At 33.9% G+C, this 13,902-nt stretch overlaps 1 protein-coding gene across 3 annotated transcripts in view; it reads left to right on the plus strand.

Moving 5' to 3' along the window:
* LOC129745291 (E3 ubiquitin-protein ligase ariadne-1) overlaps window positions 1-13,902 on the plus strand; it is a 66,801-nt gene that overhangs the window by 49,593 nt on the left and 3,306 nt on the right. The gene's annotated exons all lie outside the window — the stretch shown is intronic.

Genomic DNA, 13,902 nt, shown 5'->3' on the forward strand with positions numbered 1-13,902 from the left:
AAACCCAAAAATAACTTGATGGTGAAACTCCGCGCTAGTCTCCCCGGGCAGGAGCCTGAAAATGTGCAAGAGTTGGTATTAAAACGGCTTCCCGCTCTGGTTTTCGGTTTTCTTTTTCACTTCGTATTGTTTTTTTTTCCTTCTTCTTTTTGGTTCAACTTGGCAGCGCATTCATGGCAGCTGAACTGAAACGGACAAAGTGAAATCCAAACAGAAGTAGGTATCGGGTCTTTCGTGTTTTCTGCGGTCCCGGGGCCTAGGTTGGGTTGGGTTGGATTGGGTGAATGGAAGGGAATGGCGATGATGGGATAGGATAGGGACGGATCGGATCGGAAACATGTTCAGCGTGTGTGGGTGAACCTTTATTTGACCGGAAAGCCCCTGCTGGGAGCGATTATTATATTTATATTGTTGGTAGTAAGATGCGAGACTACAGGATGGAAATTTAGAGAAGGGTGCCGGATTATGTGGGCGTTAAGAAAGCCAAGGAGAATTGCAATTTATATCGAAAAATAAAAATTGTTACACTGATTAATTTAAATATTCAACACAGCAGACTATATTCGATGAATTTGATAAGATTACTTTCTTTTTTTCTTTTTATTTTATAAAAATAAATAAAAATAATAAATTTCAATGCTTTCAGCAACATCCAATTAAAGCGAATTATTATTCAAAAACCGAATCAGCGAGACATATCCTCGATCAATAGAGTGACCAGATTCACACATGTGCAATGCTACTGATGCTACTGCAGATCTAGGATTCTGTGAAGGAAGGATTTTCTTTTTTGAGTCAGATCTAGCTATAGCCATGTGTTCCTCGAATCTATCATATTTTTTTTGGTTTGTCCAATGTACACCTTATCACAGTCAGAAAAACTGATTTTGTACACCCCAGATCTATGAAGGAGATCCACTAGATCGATCCTAAGATGGATTTCAGTTGATTATTTGAGCTAGTGAAAGCTCAATATCAAACTTTGTCGCAATTCAAGTGCGTTGACACTGTTGAACTCCATAGATCTTCGTTAAAACTCCTTCTGAATGGGGGTTAAAGTAGAGAAAGATTTCCATTGAAGCAATATTTCTTTTTTCTTGTGATGGCTTGAATTGATCTACTTTGGTATCCATTTTTATCAGCCGTTTGGAAAATATATTGAAGCTTCTTTTCTCTTCCTTCAGTTCATTGAGGAATGGAGTTCATCCGATGGATCATGTGGTGGAACACCACCATCTTATGCTGGAAAGAGTGGTTTGAGGTGCTCGCACGTGCTCGGTATTACCCTCATGGTATTCGTCGGCTTCCTATAGATTTCGAATTGGAATATGCCTTCATCTCTTCTTACCAGAATATCCAGGAAAGGTAATTTCCTGTCTTCTTCTATTTCGCAAGTGAATTTGATATTCTTATGCAAACCGTTTATGGATGTTAGAAGTTCTTCAAGAAAATCTTTGTTTGCTACACAAAAAATATCATCGACGTATTTCCACCATTTTTCGGGTAATAAATCTTTATTTTTAAGAATATTTTCCAAATGAGCCATAAACAATACACACAAGAATGGAGACAGAGGGTTTCCCATTGGTGCCCATTTGTTTGTCTATAGAACAAATCTCTAAATATAAAGAGAGTTTGTTCCATACACAAGTCCATCAATTTCTCGTAGTTTCTAACTTTGAGTTTCCAAGTGCTGTTGAAGTGACCAATTGTGTTATTGAAGCAACCAATCTTCTAACAGATAAGAAGCTTCCTAACGGTAACACTTGGAAACAAAGCTGATACATCAAAAGGAACCATGATCTCGTCCTCTTCGATATCTCACGACGCTTGAAGTTGGTTGACGAATTCAAGTGTTTTGGTTACTGATTTTGTTTTAAAGGGTTGTGTGGCAGCGGTCTAAAGAATACTGCCACTGGGATACTGGTCCATGTCGTACGAGGCGACTTATCCAGTACTTCCCAGATACGTTTATCTCATATTTCTGTCTATTGGAAATCAATGAGGCTGTATCTGGGCGGGGGAGAAAATAGGTCAAGGTCAATTATTGCATGCAGAGTTCAGAAGTTTTTCAAGTTCAAAACATTGGAAGAAAATGTTTTGAATCTGAATCAGTTTTAAATTCATGCTAGTATTTTTTAACCTTTGTACGTATTTTCTCTCGAGAAGGGTATACCAATAGTGCATATGTAGTACATGCATTTGCACAAGCTGTATTCTTCTATATTTTCTCGTTTTACCAATTTGGAATATGATTTTTCATTTAACTAATCTCTTTGCTCTCCTAGTAACTCCGTTTAATAAAATCTCTTCCCAAGTGTTCAAATGTTAATCGCAATCGCATCGCTTACGGTCCCATTGCTTTTGGCTATCTGTTAATATTAACCGATTTGAAATCATAGAAGAATATGATCTAAATTACATCAGTTATATCTGTTACGTCAAGCGCAAAATTAGTGTATTTTCCTTATAATGGACAAGTATTCAGTCCCTTCTATATTTGGATTGGTAACAGAATTTTGTGGACGTAACTGTCCGTTCATATAAAGATATTTAATTGTTAAAACTGCGTCATGGTTATTCAATCATTAAAGCCGTACAAATATCGTTTCCGTGGAAAAAAATTTCAAAAAAATATTTTTTTTTTAGGTTGCCAAAAGGCTTCAATATTCCCTATTAAATCAAGTTTTTGATCAAAACTTGTATCGCATGTCGACAGTCATATCTATCTGTTTCATCTAATATATGTCACTTCTCTTGTATTGACACATGTTCCCTTAGCTTTAGAATGGTTATAGTGTTAAGAAGAGTCAAAGCTCCCTTAATATCGTACTCTGATATTTCGTATCATACGTCAATCCTGGTTCTGGAATCCACTGCTACAGCTTCGTGCAGTGTTAATATCGCTTATTTCTAATTTGGTGTCACAGAAGCTCATTGTAGTCGTCTAACTAGAGCGCTAACTGGCCAGTTGAATAAAATTATATAAAATCAAGTCTTTGTGCTCTGAATCTTCTGTATGGTTAAGCTATGATTCAGAGGTACTATTGTACCTATATTTACCTTCCACTTAGTGTGTACATGTCCCTCTTTTGCCCAACTTCATTTTTTTAATGTATGTCAGAATTTAACAAAGAAATTTAAAAAAAATCCTTATTTCCAATATTATGATTAAAAAAATATCTTCATTGCTTAAAAATCCCTATGTGGATAGCGATAGGCTAAATGCCAACTTTGCCATTATAAAATCGTTTATTTGCCCTCATTGTAGCATCCTGGTTAGAACATTTTCTGATCACTGTAAACTCAAATCTCCTGAATTTTGTAGTTATGAATCGATAATGTGTGATTCTTTTTTGCTCATATATGCCTGTTTTTCGTTTGCTAGAAAGCTTTTATGTACTCTAGCATATCCTGTTATAAGTGTATCTAACTCTACACAGCAAGAAAAATTCGTGTAATTTTAGATTGAAAACGATGCACGAAAACGGAACATCGTTTTCAATCTAAATTTACATCATCGTTACATTGAGGCGTGTAAATTTATACCAAATACGATGCACGAAAAGAGAACAGCTTATTGTCGTGTAAAAATACACAGCGATGTAAAATTTTATATTTTTTTCTCGATATTTGCAGTTTTTATGAAATATTCAAGTCTTATGTCAATAAAATACACTATATTACTATTATTAAACATTTATTTTTGAAACAAAAAACATCAATAGTAATGGAAAAAAGTACACCCACCATCACGAGCACCGCCAGACTGAGGCAATGTTGTACACGAACATATACATCCTGTTGATATTCCAATCGGTCAGCGTCACTGGGGGACCAAAGGGAATACCTTTCCGCACTGTCATGGTCCGGATTCACACGTCGTCAGCCGGGTCAGGATGTGTTTTTGTTAACAAAGGCCTTGGATCGTTCAGGCAAATTTCTCTCCAGACAATCTTATCGGATCTCTGCCACTCAGCCGACGCTGTAATCGAGACATAACTTATTAGTTTCAATAACATCATTCGTCTATTTTTCACAGAAACCTACCAATTTTAGCAAAGTGTTGAGATGCTGGAGCTGCGTCTTGAAAACAAGATACTCGGTTTCCGAATACTGACTTGACTGCTCAGGCAGACTGTTTTATTCAATTTTAAATTCAATAGATATAATTTTACACTGTTTGTGATATAAATTTCATTGACCAGTTGATTTTTACATCACGGAATGTAAAATTATAGCAAAACAATTTATTTCTATCCGCTTTTTGAAAAAAGACTAAAATTACATCAAAAGGAGTGGAAAATTACATCTTTTTTTCATTACACTTGTAAAAAAATAGATCACTCGTGTTTTAGATTCCGTATACTTTTAGAAATTTTTTGCTGTGTAAGAATTTAAACTAAATTAACAATCTGTCATTTTTTACCCAATGTGGTTAAAAGCTTCAATGCTTCAAAATCCCTACGTTGATCGGCTTTATGCCCTAAACATTTATTTATTTTCTAATCCTTTTATGGTTTTCAGGTTTCTCAGGTATATGATGAAATCTGTAAAAAAAAGGCTAGGCACAATTTTCCCGTTTGTTTGGATAACGTGCCGCTATCAAGCCTACCCCTTTTCTGATACCTGATACATCAAAAGGAACCATGATCTCGTCCTCTTCGATATCTCACGACGTTTGAAGTTGGTTGACGAATTCAAGTGTGTTGGTTACTGATTTTGTTTTAAAGGGTTTCGGCATCACACTCGTGCAAGGGTAGTCTTGTCTCCACCTATAGATAAACCACATAGCTTTACCATAACTGTAATTTTTGCAGTTTTTAATAATTTAACGAACCACAGTACACTTATCATAGCTATACTATAAAGAAGAATAACACATGATAAATCTCACTCGCTCCAAGTCAAAATTATAAATTAGCTAACCTGAAGGTCACATGCCAAGTTTCGGGAAGATCTGGTCATAGAGCGGGGTTGCTTGAGTATCAAACGTGAATAAAATTATAAGGTTTTCTGCCCGGGAGGATAAAAAAAATACTGGTTTTTCATCAATAACTTTTTTCATCACTAGCCCATTTGTTTTTTATGGTAAATTTTCTTAAAGCGCAAGTTGAGACAAATATTTCACCCGAAGACTGCAACACGATTGGACTTAAAGGAAAAAAGTTATTGCAGTTCAAAGGCCGCAAATTTTGTCCAACACGCAATGAGTACTTTTTACGCATTGCGTTTTATACGAGAATTTTCGACCAAAATACAATCTTTGAACCGCAATAACTTTTCTGTTTCAAATCCAATCGAGTTACAAACTTCGGGTGAAATATTTGTCTCAACTAAGAATTTAAGAAAATTTACCATAAAAAACAATCAGCTTGTCATGAAAGAAGTTATAGATGAAAAACCAGTATTTTCGTTCCTTGCGTCAAAATACCTCAAAATTTTATTCACGTTTGAGACTCAAGCAACCCCTCCTTATGGTCAGATCTTAATCAAAGCAATCGAAAGATTCCTTTTAATTCAACCACGGTAAATGAAAAGTTCATATACCAGTATTTCGATAGCAACTTACTAGGGTAACGGACCAATTTTGGACCGCTTTGGGAAGTGGCTAGGCTATTTTCTGAAATAAAAAAGTAGATTTTACAATTTTTAACTGCTTTATCCGTTCATTACAAAGATCAAGGCTTTTTCTATCGAAACATATCGTTGTTTGTGGCAATGTAACAAGATTTAAGCCCAAAAACTCGTTTCTTCGATAATTACTGTGGTCGCTATTTTGGACCACTAGGTTTCTATTTTGGACCACCCTTTGGACCTATTTTGGACCACCCTTAAACTAAATAAGATTTTTTTTCTAAATTTTGCTATATTGACGCTAGTGATTGATGCGCCATTATACGAATAATTCAGTTAATCCTTTTCTTTCTAATTCTTGTAGTCAAGTTTTTTTTTGTTCATATTAATTCATTCCTGAACTAACTTTCTTAAATTTTTCCCCAGCTCCTATTTAGGTACACTTGTTTGAATATTTCCTACTCCAACAATCTATATTTTTCTACAACTTCTTCTGCTTTAAAGAAGTAATTTTCGATAAGAATAGAGTAAAAACAGAAAAACTCTCCCGTGATATAGTGTGTTTTAAATGTTTTGAAAATTTCGACCGCACACTGCAATCTCAACGAAATTTATTCTGTAGTGTTAAATACTGGCCAGTAATCTTATCTTAAAGATCAATTCTTAGAAAGCAAATCTCCTTCCGGCGATTCAATGAAAAGTTAAGAAAGTCTGACATCTTCAGCTTCGCGACATCATTTGATGCATTTTTACTTCCAGAACCTTAGTGGATTTGATTTAGCTTCAGTTCTGTAGAATACATAGATTCAAAAAAGATAAAAATGTGCGAGAATTATGCAATCTTTTAAACCATCTAAAAGCCAGTTTTTTTTTCACTGAAAATTTCACAAAAGTTCAGTTTTATCTTCGAAACAACTTTTGTTATACGAAAAAAAATTATCGTGATCGTAATTTCTTCAACAATTATATTTTCAAAAATTGCATAACCACAGGGGCTGAAAAACAAGATTTTTAGTACTTTTCGATTGAAATATTTACACATTTAAACTTTTTTTTCCTAACTTTTGAATCATGTTTAATCTATCTCATAGCTATAATTGAATATATTATCTGTTGAAATTGTTCTAATATTAACTGAGATATTTCGACTCTTACAAATATTAAACTTAATTAGGTCCACATTTATTTTCCGATTTGTTGTCGTTTTTTTCACAACCCCTACTTTAGAAGGGGTTAATGTTTCGTCTCGTCGACCTAACCAAGTTTTTAATTTCTCGAAAATCAACCCTGTATGGTTGTAACTTTTAGACAAAACTTGCAATAATGTTTCATGAAGCATCACAAATATTGAATTAATAAAAATTGAAGAATTTCCAGTTTTTTTTATGTTATAAAGCTTCTTTAAGCTGTAGTTTTTGAAAACTGCCTATCTATCAAACAGTTGCCATTAATGTAGATTGTAAGATTAACGTTGTTTGAAGCATAGTGCTTGAAAAGTAAGTTAAAACAATGATTGGCTTGGTTTTATGCCGATTGAAGTGAACTTCGTCTAAAGACGGGTTTGGACTTTTGCGAGTTGATTGAATAAAATAAAGCCAAAATGTCAAAAATTTATTTATTATATGCGATTGAAATAGTGTGCATTATTTTTTTCATATAACGTACAACGTTTTATTACGTTCATGAACATTTAACAGCCGGTTTAATACTCAGGTTATGTTGGGTGGTCCAAAATAAGTCCTTGAGGATTTAAGTAGGACCTATTTTCGACATGGGTGAAATTACTACGAAAACAAGTTTTTTTGGTCCTTCGAGCTTGCAAACTTGTTTTCAAGTGTTTAATCATAACTGTGAACATGTTTGATGTTGTTAAATTCATCACAGATAGGCAGAAAACTTCTTGGAAGTTGACTCGAATAATGACACGTCCTCCTGAAATGGACTTGATTTGGAACAACAGCGAAAAATCAAAACTTTATTTTCAATTTTCTATCCCTTAACAGCATATTTAAATGGAATCTTAGATATGACTGGAATCATAAGAAGTAGCTTCAACTATATTTGTTCAAAAGTTTCATGTTTAACCTGATATATGAGAGGAAAATTGGAAAAAAGCTGCAAGGTGGTCCAAAATATGTACCTGGTCCAAAATAAGTCCGTTACCCTACCTTCTTCAGTGAACGTTTTCGTGTATCGTTTCCCTCCCTCCCCCTGGTCTGGACCAGGGCACACTTGGTTGTTCAAATTCTTAGGTAAAAAGAGATACAATAATTCACCTGACAATGCCCAAAAACGGGTAGAAAATAATTTAGCACTACCAGAAAACACCCAGAATAGGGTAGGTAGACCCAAAAAACAGACAACGGCACAACTGCCGAGCATTCGGAGGTTTCTGCTACCTAGTAGTGGCTTACCTAATCCGGACAATATAAGGGAGGGAAACGATACACATTCATCAATCGAAAACGTTCACTGAAGAAGGTAGTAAGTTGCTATCGAAATACTGGTATATGAACTTTTCATTTATCGTGGTTGAATTAAAAGGAATCTTTCGATTGCTTTGATTCAGTTGAATCATTCAACCAAGTAGGCTCATACCACAACAGGGTCAGATCTTCCCGAAACTTGGCATGTGGCCTTCTGGTAAGCTAATAAATGATTTTGACTTGGAGCGAGTGAGATTTATCATGTTTCATTCTTCCTATACCATGATAAGTGTAATGCGGTTCGTTAAATTATGAAAAACTATAAAAATTCTACTAAAGTAGCCATATCTTCTTCAATTTTCAACCGATTTTGATAAACAACCACTTGAAATATTTGTTTTAAATTGACATTTATGTGCAAAAGAGAATCAGATTTTTTAAATGCTACCATCGAGTCCAAAACTTTCGTTGAAATAAAATTTTCTCTAAAAAAATGCGTTTTTATAATTTTTTTCTCATAAAGTCACTAATATCAACAATACTGTTGGTAACAATGTTCAGATGATCGATAGAAAATTTATTCACCTTCAATTTGCAAAAGAGGGATTTCAAATTACTGTTATACCGTCCGAGATATTTTAATCTAAGTATAACAACTTTTTTATTTTTTTCCGAAATTTCATATTTGGAGCGTAACTCAAAAACGGTTCTACTGAGATTTTTTTGAATTTCATTTTCGGATTCAGCGCCCGATTTCACATTAGAAATGACCTTCAGTTTACTGAGTTCAAAAATGCTGTAAACTAGTGTTATTACAGTCAACAAAGATTACCGAAAACAATCAAAATAAAACACTCATTACTGAAAAGCAACATGGATTTGTTAAAGAACGTTCTACAACTACTCATTCGATTGAATTTTGTTCTATCAATCCATTGATCGTGGAAATTCTACTCAGGCTTTATTCACGGACTTCAGTAAAGTTTTAATTCAATATGAAATGTAAACTGTAAACTGATTCTAGGCATTGATCTATAAATATAGTAAATCTAACTGTATGATTGATTGTGTGGTACTTGAATCAGTACATACGCATGCAAACACTGCATGAACAGACTAATACAGGCAGGGCACTCTTTTCCAGTTTTTATCAATATTTATGGGCAATGTCGGCACCAGAGACGCATCGATCGCTCGAAAGACATCTAAGCAGGCAATGTTATTTCGTCAAATTTCAAACTTAAAATCAGGCGCTATCGGCTTCCCCGGAATTCTGGCGACAAAACACTAGCGTCAAATTAGGGTTGACGGGTTGAGATTCAAGCTCGAGTTTGAACTTTTTTCATGCACACACATGCACCAGTGCAAATTGCATTGTTGTAAACAATACATTGTGTGAGTGAAGCTTGAAGCTACGCTTGATTTTCTAAGTATTAGTGTGATGATGTGCTTCCACTCAAAGCTTGAATGCAAAGCTGCAATACTTGTGTGGAAAGCTACAAAGCTTGGACCCCATCTCGCAGGGCGTCAGCACCATAAACATTGTGTACGTAACGCCAACGATTTGTTCGGAAAAACAACAGCCCGACTATCTTGATACTTGGAGATTTTTGTTAAAATTCAAGTTGCTATGGATCGTTTAATTTGACTTGAAAAGTACCAAGTTTAATACCCGAATTTACTTAGCAGAAAAGAACATGAAAAATCTTTTGGAGAGCGATAGCAGTCCTACAGCCGAGGACAAACGACGCCGCAAGTTCAGAATACTGTTGAAGCAGAAAAATCGGTTGATTGATCAATGATTAACCTTCCCAAGCCGTTCGCAAAATTTCGCCGTTATTTTTCGATTGTTTTGTCTAGTAAACTGATTTCATTCCCCTGGCTACATATCTCGACCGATATTTATGATTTTAGATTCATTGTTTAGGTAACTTATTCAAGATTTTGATCAAATCAATTTGACTTAGCAGATGACCTGAAGGAAGCTTTGAACGGAAAAACTTCGAAAAAAACATCATTTTTTAATTCCAGTATCTGCTGAGTACTTTGGCGTATCAAAAAAAAAATTATATAATTTTTGAAATTGTGAAAAATAGATCTTCTCAATCATATACAGCTACCCCGTTCGTTTTTGGCAACATTCGATTTTGGCACATGTGCCAAAATCGAACGGTTTTATGGACGACATTACCATATAGTTTTTGCTCTAACAGGACCAATATAACTTAGACAAACACTCAAAAATGACAAAAAACATAAAAATAAAAAAAAAACTCGGAAGCAAATACAACCAAAAGAATAGAAATGACAAAAAATAGGGTGAGTGCTCCTACTTTGGACCTCGAGCCTACTTTAGTCCTAAAATGTCGAAAATTGTTAATAATTCTTTTTGCTGGCATAGAATTAATATATTTCTATGCACACAATGAACTCTTATTCTTCCTGAACCCAACCATACCGTTTTTTGACATTAAAAGCCTTTTTAATTAAATTTATTACGTTTTTAAAAATGTACCTCCTCATCAGTAGTAAATCAGACAGCTCATTTAGTGGGGCACGTTTTGAAAAATTAGAGTGTTTAAGGAAAAATCACGATTTTTTACTGTCCAAGCAAAAGTTTAAAGGAAAATTACTTTTACTGTGGAGAATATGATCCATCCTACCAATTTTTCTTAAAATTCATGAAAATCAATGGAAAACTCGGAAAATTTGCAACGGATCTAAATATAGGAAACTTTCGACTTTGATGTTCCATGTTTAGACCGAACATCACCAAAACTTTGTATCAATACCAACAAATCAACAAAGGTGCGAATTTTTTCTTGAGGCATAATTCTAAACCAATATTGAATATTTCTAACAGTTTTTGCCAGCTTTACGCACATAAACTAGAAGTAAGTAGACACAAACAAGTTTTAGCTATTGTTCAGCTGATAGAGCTGACGGGGAATGAAAGTGTTTGTAATATTCTTAACAGAAATTTAAGTTTTTTTAAATGTTAAAAAGCTGTAATACTTTTGTATGATAACAATTGATTGAAGATTACATTTTCACTAAATTTGTTTATTTATTTTCGAAAAATCATATTTTAATATGAATTTTAGTTCTAGGTCCATTTAAAGGAACCGGTCCAGTACCGAAATAGGAACAGTAGGTTCAATGTTGGAACTTCGCATCATCCATATATTTGCAAATCTCTCAATAAACTTGCAGATAAGATCATGACTTATAGATGGATTACCTAAAGGATATAAATTTCCCTTCCATTTTTGAGAAAATCATGATTATTTAAAAACCACCGCTTAAAGGGTCCAAAGTAGGGCAACTAACCCTATCTAAAAATGATGCAAAATGAAAAAAAATAACAACAATGATTAAAATAACAAACATTCTAAACATAACAGAAAAAAGTTCTAAATGTGTCTAAAACATGATAAAAATAACAAAAAATGACTAAAAATTATCAAATTGAGTTAATAATAATGACAATGGTTTTTTTTTATTAGTAATAGGTAAGAAAAAAGTTGATGAAAACCCCGTTAGATTTTGGCACGGTTCAATTTTGGCAACACAAAATTCTTGAGCGTGTTGCCTTAAACGTAAGGGCCTGTATAAAAATTTGACGTTCAAATGTTAGTTTTGGCCACTATCCTAGAATTACCGGAAAAAATACTCACTAAAAGTGGATACATTTTTTTTGGCAGCGCTGCATCTCATTCTTAATTGAACCGTTTTTCAAAATTGAAATTTTAGTTTTATTTTGATATCATGACCATCGTTTTGTCTGTATATACATAGTACCTTAAATATTAATGATATGATAATTTTTGTTATCACGATTTCTTAAAATTTTCCATCAAAACTGCTCACTTTTTATATACCCAATGATAGATTAAAATCTCTACAATTGATTGATATGCAAAATAAAAAACCGAATAGCAGACACACTACATGGATTTTTCAAAGGTCGCGAATTTTTTACAAGTTTACTTGAATTATTTAGATTATTCACTAAATGTAATGGATAATGGAAATCACATTAGGCATTGTATAAAGACTTTAGCAAAGCATTTGATCGTATAGATATACCGATGCTACTTTATAAGCTGCAAAAAATTGGAGTTGATTTGAGACTTCTGCAATGGCTTGAATCACATTTGTTGTCTGTTTTTTGACAACAAATAATAAAATTTAATGGAAAGAAGTCAAATCCCATTCAAGTCACTTGAGTAGTGGTATGAATAAGGTTTAGCAATTGCTTCGATAGCTTTTACTTAGCTCGAAATCAATCAAAGCAAAAGTCCAAAGCATTTGCTTAGTTTGGTATGAATAAACATTTGCTTAGTGGATGTGTACTAAAGTCTTAGAACATAGCTTTTGCTTCGAAAAATAGAGCTATCCAACCAGCAGAATCTGAAGTTTTCTAAAGTAAAATAAAAGAAGACGATCAGAAAATTGAAAAGTACGGCTAAAGTAGCCTTGAAGTCGACGAAGCGGTTGGTGGGTGTAAGAACGACCGGAATGTTTTTGGTAAATGCGTGCTCGTATGTTGATGTTTAAAGAAAAATGAAAACATATTCGAATATTGTCAAACAAAAAATTGCCTAACTTTAATATTTATCATAAGCTCTTCCACATGTATTCGGATCGGGATAATCCGATGTATAAAAAAATAGCAATAGGGGCGCATTTTAATTTAGATTTTTTTTTAATCTTAGGATTATAACAAAATAATATAAAAATGATAGATCTGTATAATATTTTAAATTATTACAATTTATTTCTTACTTTGAGCCAATTGAGACTTCTTCCACTATAGCCGTTTTTTTTTAATTTGATATATTTACTAATTGATTTGTTTAATTTTTTCTTAGATGAATGATTTTATACAACGACAGGAATATGAAAAAAGTTGGGTTATCACTTCGAATTTTCTTTATCCATGTTGAAAATGCTTTTTTGAATTGTTTTGAAGTGAAATATTGCTAATTTGATAAATTCATGACGTTATTAAAGAATTTTTTGTTGGAAAAGTCTGCTACCGAGCATGCTTAGAAAATAAAGCAATTGCTAGGAGATTTGTCGAGCAATTGCTTCAGATTTGAGCTTTATTCATACCAAACTAGCTTGTTCTAAAAGTAAAAGCTCCTGACTGAGAAAACAGCTGTCAAAAAAACTTTATTCATAACAACCGAAGCAATTGCTTTAAGCGACTGCTCGACTGCTCGATTTAGTTTAGCAAAAGTAATTACTAGGTTTTTTCATACCACCCCAGGTGTTCCCCAAGGATCACATAAAAAAGGCTTTTTAATGAAGTTCCGGTCCAGGTTGACCCCCCAGCAAACATTTAGTAAGGTATATCGAAGGAACAGGAGAATTATTCAAACAAATATACCAGATGAAAAGATTGTATTAAACTTACCAAAATAGCATAAAGCTACAAAAATGAAGGCGATATATCTACAATGACAAAATTACAACGATTCTATTTCCCACAAAAAGCAAAATAAACGATGTAGTAATTTGAGTAAAACGAAAAAAATTTCCGCGACCGAGATTTGAACTCCAGTCCTCCGAGTTCGTTGTCCGATATCCTACTATAATGCCAACTAATCAATTGATCCGTTTCACGATAGGCCTACGCCCAACAGGCCAAGTGGTTGCTCGGATTATCCGAAGTGTAATCCGACCAGTTCCTGTAATCGCCCTGTTCCTGTTAGCGCCATCGATCCTGTTATGATCATATATGCTCCATTGGGAAGATAACAACACATAGGGAGCAAATGAAAAACAGGAATTAGCTGCAAAATACATGGAATTTCATCACCTCATTGATCACAAACTAAAATGATCCTATTCTATAAAATATTTCTTGGGTATATCCATCCCTCAAAAGTCG

Source organism: Uranotaenia lowii, chromosome 2 (genome assembly GCF_029784155.1).
Source record: "Uranotaenia lowii strain MFRU-FL chromosome 2, ASM2978415v1, whole genome shotgun sequence".
Classification (NCBI taxonomy): domain Eukaryota; kingdom Metazoa; phylum Arthropoda; class Insecta; order Diptera; family Culicidae; genus Uranotaenia; species Uranotaenia lowii.